Here is a 6,375-nt window from a genome sequence, read left to right on the forward strand (position 1 = left end):
AATCTACAGGACATGGTCTCAATAAGATGTTGCTTCGTTTCGAGTGCAATTTAGCAAAGACGCCATCTAATTCGCTATTATGACCATATAAGCGATGTAAACATAAACACAGATATAAATAGATTAAGCAACTCGTGCAATTGGATTTTTATAGGTCTGTTAAATTTTGTATTATAGATAAAAAAAATATTTATATTTATAAAATTATAAAATTTTATCGGCGTTTTTACCTTGATAAGAATGATTGTGTGTGGATCGAATCAGTTAATCAAACTATTTGCCTTTGTTTCACTTTCAATGTTGACATTCTGTTCCTTTAAATACCCGTACACGGACAATGCATGCGTTATTATATCACTTTCTACGGGGTTAAATTGGAGTTCACATGAATGTGGATTTAATGAGCTCGAATTATTCACTTGCAAGTGAATAACTCATTATCAATATTTATTAGCTTAATTTGACAAAATTGAACCATTTTAGTTGATAAAAGCAAATTATCATTTCACTTTATCACTTTCATTAATGATTGAACAAAAAAATCATACTTTTGATTTTTTATATATCTCGTATCTAGTGCCCCTTAAAAATTTCCAATTCTTTAAAAAAAATACTGAAAAACCTTTACGATATATATATTTAGTTAATGTCACGAAACTTTAAATTCCATGAAAGCCGACCTTGAGGAAATACCATAACTTTCGTTTTGTTGACATTGACTCTCGATATTCATTTTTAACACTAATTTCTAAATTTTATTAATAAGTCTTGTAGATCAATTGTTGTCTCAGCAATACGCAGTGTCATCTGCATACATAATAACACATAACTTCAGCAATATATCTTATCTATTTGCAATGTCACTGCTCAATGCTTAAAGACGAGTGATATTCTGGCGCTCAGAAAATCTTAATATAAACCTTTGTCTTTGTTCCGTTTCATCGATGATTTTGGCATGAAATGGATTGAAACAAAAGCTTTATGATTTATCAAATATGCAAACCACGTTCATCAGTCAATATCATTCACACATGAAATTTCCAACTATGAAATATGTGTCTTGGACAAAATTACAGCTATAAAAGATGGTGTAATGTCAATAGACATTTTCTGCAAACCTACAAGTAAACATTAGTACCTTTCTTTCAAAAACTGTCATCCTAAACACTACACAAAAGTATCCTGTACAGTCAAGCTCTTAGAGTAAAGCGGATTTGCTCCTACTAAACGGTTACGGGAAATTCCAGGATTTTTGACCAACTGACGTAATAAGAAATGGGACATTGATAAGGATACTGAGTGCAGAAAAATTACAGTTGCAAAGTGCCTATTACAGTACAAACAGAAAAGGCGACGCGAAATAGTTCCGTTTGATTTAACATACAATCCTACTTTTACTGACCTTTCCCATCTCATCAGTGCCAATAGGCATAATGTTGTCTAACATCCACAATTATTCAAGATCTTTCCAAAAAAACTGCAAGACTTACTTCTGAAAGTTGATGTCTCCTCGAATAAAATATTTTCAACACACAGGATGATGCAAGTCGTGTGATAAAAGATAATGTCTGACTTGTCAACAAATACAGAACGCTCAAACATTTTCTTGCAACAACACAGGGTCTGTATACACTATATATTAAAAATGTAACTTGCTAAACCAACAATGTTGCATACCTTTTCCTGTGTCGATGTTACATGTTGTATTTTTGCGAGACAGAACAGTCATTCAACAACCGCAGTGTTAAGGAAAGTATTCCTTCCCCAAACATCAATGTTGAAAAATTTTCCAGCGTTTCGATTTGTGATAACTTGTATGACGATCAAGATTATTATTTAAGTTCGACTACCACGTGTCAAGATTATTTTCAAGAGTTATTTGACATCTTTCTGACGAAGGGTATAATTCTTTCCCGAAAATTTTAATATTTGTTCATGATTTTACTATTTTTTTGTTGTTGTTGTACCTTGTTAAATATGTCTCTATTGTTTCTATTCTAAAAAAAACACAGATAATAAATGCTCTTGAAATTATCCTATTTCTTCTTCTTTTCCAGATGTAAACCTGTTCCGACTTGCAGCCAATTGTTATAAAGTATAAAACGATTTATATTGATGTTCTCACTTAATGTATAAGATGATTTATGCTGATCCTCTGCGCAAACTACGTTGAGATGCTTGATATGGATCACAACTGTGTTTGGATACCCATGAAACCAGCGTAAACTACAATGTTCTTATAAAGTCAGTAATATGACAGCTGTTGTCTGTTTGTTCGTTGGTGTTGGTGTTCATGCAATATGATTGATATGGATGTTCTCGCGAAAAGACTACGAGATGCTTAATATGGATGTTCTTGAAAAAAAATTGCTTACTAATGATGTTCTGGCAAACTGTAATACATGAACCGATTAAAATTGCTTAATTACATTCCCCAAAAAGACCAATGTATGAGTATCATAAAACGCATTAGAGAAAAAAACTATATTGCCCAGGAGATTGTTCACACTACAAACGAGACAACATATATGTATGTATTAACACATATGGAAAACAATTCAGAATTGCTAGATATCTGAATCGGTCAGGATTATAGTAGTTAGGTTGTTATTAACAGTTGCTGTGATATTACCTAATACAATATATGCTGGAATATGGAACGCCAACACTGTCTTGTTATGCCCATTTTTCATTATATGATGTGCATTTACCTTTATATGATGTGCATTTACCTTTATATGATGTGCAAACACCTTTATATGATGTGCAAATATCCTTATATGATGTGCAAATATCCTTATGTGATGTGCAAACATCATAATGTGATGTGCAAACATCATTATATGATGTGCAAACATCATTATATGATGTGCAAACATACTTATATGATGTGCATATATACTTATATGATGTACAAATATACTTATATGATGTGCAAATTTACTTATATGATGTGCAAACATTCTTATATAATGTGCAACTATACTTATATTATGTTGAAAGATCCTTATATGATGTGCAAATATACTTATATGATGTGCAGTTTCCCTTATATTATTTGCAAACATCTTATTATGATGTGTTTGTGTCATTATATTATGTGCTTGTAATCTTATATGATGTGGTTTTATTTACTTCATTATATGATGTCGAAACGTCATTATATGATGTGCTTTCATCGTCGTTATGGTCAATGAACATGATTACGATTAGAATGATTACTATTTACGGCATAACTGATTCCGATCGGCTTCTGCGGAGTAACTACTAATTAGGCTCAAATCTGTAGCTACCGTTTGGAAAATGGTTGAAACTTGAGATAACCTTGGCATGTTAGTACCTCGTTTTAAGATGCAAAAAATCACATCTGATATTGTTGGAAAATTGTCAAAATATATATGAATTGCAAAGTTTTGTTTAAATCGATGGGTCTTCAATAATGAATATACGGAGTCTGAAATACGGTTCAGGTTATTAAATTTAAGAAATAATTCTGTTATGTCATGCTCTATGATCGTTTTAACGAGGGAAGGCATTATATTTGTCAATTTCGGTGTACCAAACGTTACCATTTTTTTCTATAAGAAGTTAATACACGAATTCTAGTATGTTCATTTATGTAAATATTGCCTTGCTGGTCATTTTAGCTGTTCGAGTTTCTGTTTATATATTATCAAGATAGACACAAAAGAATTGGGAAAAATCGGACTTTGATAGGGTAATGGCTCATATAAGGGACCGGTCATTTGTAACAACAACAAAAAAAGAGGGGATGGAAAGAAATAAAGGGGGCCTTTCATTTTATCATTTTTGGAATGGAAAGGTGGCATTCAATTTTATATAGTTATAAATTTGCCGCGGTATAATGTTATGGCGAATTCTTTGTCATCCGTATGCACCAATCTTTACGCCTCGTTCCGCTCACCTGAATTGTAAAAACCTAAATATTTAGTTTCAACAATTTCTTCAAGCAGAGAATTTTTCATCTGAAGCTAATATTGAATGAAGGTGTGGTAAATATTAATGAAACCACAAACGGCAAATCCAAACTAAGTTCCCTGAAGTCACAAACAACTTTCATACTTCAGTACTTTGATTATATATGTTCTTGTCTATACCTTGCAAGAAAAGGTTTCTCTATTATTAGTTATCAAGATAATAGCCAATAAAACAACAAAACTAAATGAAAAGCCAAAATTTCCCAGAAAGGACCTTTACTATAGAGTATAATTCAGACATATTGCACTATTTTTTTAATTTTTTTTTAATCTATTATGTTTCCAGGATAAACGCAAAATATTAAAAGCCGCTGCCGTAAATCTTCACTTTGAAAAATTCAAAACACAACTCTCTATCTGTAAGAGAACAACAGGTCTCAGTAAACAATAAATAAATGCAGTGTTTTAAGTTCATTCAGACACCAATCTGATTAGATTACATATATTGTGTGTTTAAGCTTTGCTTACGCCGATCTAAAAACGCTCACTTCAAGACCATTGGGATTCTCTGGTTTTGTCGGATTGATACACATCTTCAAAAATTTGAAGGCTAAAATTTCATTGGCTGATGTAATATATACAAGGACAGAAACTAAAATGAAGTGTTGTCAGACCCTTGTATCCAAAGCTTAAACAGATGTTCTGTACATTATATATTAATAAATAAATGTGTTAGATACCGACTCTAGTGTTGGAAGGAGCACGTGTATTTCCTTGTTTGACATTAATAAAAAATAACATGGTTTATTATTTTTTTTTAAATTTCATCATTGTTTTATTTTCCCCTCATTTTAATTGGAAACAAACTATTTCACTTCCCTTCTGAAAAAGATAAAATCTTTTTCAAGAAATTTAGAATCTAACATATACAAAAAAACTTGCCCTCCCCCCACACTCACAAAAAAAAACAATGATCGGTACGTAAGCCCTGTTTATTTGAGTCTAGAGGTGTATACTTGTATATGAGCGGCTTCCCACGAAACCTTTTATGTTGCGGTTTACTGCATGTCTAGTGGTGATGCTTTCGTGGTAGCATGTTCGCCTTGAGTGAGGGAGGTTCGTGGGTTCGAACCCCGGCCGGGTCAAAACAAAAGACTTTAAAATTCATGTGTGCATGTTGCTTCCCTGTCAAGCACGCAGGATTAAGGATTAAGAGCAAAAGCTGGTCGGCTTGAAATCAGAATAATGTGTCCGGGTAAGGTGACATGTCTTCCTTCGGAATGTTATCTTTTGAACTAGCATGTTAAAAATCCGGCTCAGGGTGTCGGTCTAATACAAAGCAGGGTTAATATTCATATCACATTAGCATGTTCTTGTACGAATATGCATATATCAATTTGCCGCTGGACGTCAAGAATCCACCCATAATTATCGATAGTTGAAACTGTGAAATATATGCACAAAAACATAATAAATACTGCACGCAAATGAAATGCACTGAGTTCAGGTTCATTCCATATCTCCTTTAATCCATTTCGGGTGAAAGGGATGGGCGCTCGGTGGTCGAGTGGTTACATTGTCATTTCGGCGTCTTTTATAGCTGACTATGCGGTATTGGGTTTGCTCATTGTCATTTATACCTCTTGTGGAGAGTTGTCTCATTGGCAGTCATTCCACATCTTCTTTTTATAAGTAGTCGAACTGCTGTATCACTAGCATGTCAACATTGAGGTGTGCGAGTTCGAATCCCGCACGTGGCAGGTAAGCTCGACTCCAATCTCAATTGACCAGAATTGTCTGTTTTCCAAACGAAGGTCAGGGGGTCTCTCCAGGCACTTCGGCTTTCTCAACCAATATAAACTCACCGCCACAAAATAGCATGATAGTGTTGAAAGTGGCGCTAAATAACAGTCAATCAATCATCCATACCGGTATACTTATGGCCTCTAAATCTATATATTTATTATCACAAAGTCAATGTATGACATCAGTATACAGAGGTAACAATAGTAACTATTTACAATATATACAAGAGAGAGAGGTTTCAAAATTACTAAGCCAGCTGGAGGACAAACGCACGTGTTTTTATTTTTTTTTATAAATGAACAAAGCTTCTACAGTACTGGGTTTCGAGTACTCGACATAAGTTCAAAGAATTTAACTCGTTGTATAAGATTGGAGGATAAATACTCTTTACGTTTTTATAGTGATATACGTCTCCAATTTGTCGATTGTTACATTGATGGCAAACATGCTTTTATCTTAATACATTTTGCCACCTTCCTGTTTCTATCGGCAATTTGTTATTAGTCATTCGAAAACGACGGAAAACAACGTCATGTTTAAAGTTCAAAATATTGAAATATTCCTCAAATTCCTGGTTTTTCTTTAAAAATTGTAGTTAATAGCTTTTGACGAATTTTGGATTAGCGAATTA

General features: G+C 33.3%; 1 protein-coding gene across 1 annotated transcript in view; it reads left to right on the plus strand.

The window, feature by feature from the left end:
* Nucleotides 1-4,743, plus strand: part of LOC143058464 (uncharacterized) — a 28,635-nt gene extending 23,892 nt beyond the window's left edge. The window contains exon 10 of the mRNA XM_076231948.1: nucleotides 2,058-4,743. The gene's annotated coding sequence lies outside the window, so the exon portion shown is untranslated. The remainder of the gene's footprint in view (nucleotides 1-2,057) is intronic.
* The last annotated feature ends 1,632 nt before the right edge of the window (nucleotides 4,744-6,375 follow it).

This window comes from Mytilus galloprovincialis, chromosome 14 (assembly GCF_965363235.1).
Source record: "Mytilus galloprovincialis chromosome 14, xbMytGall1.hap1.1, whole genome shotgun sequence".
NCBI lineage: Eukaryota > Metazoa > Mollusca > Bivalvia > Mytilida > Mytilidae > Mytilus > Mytilus galloprovincialis.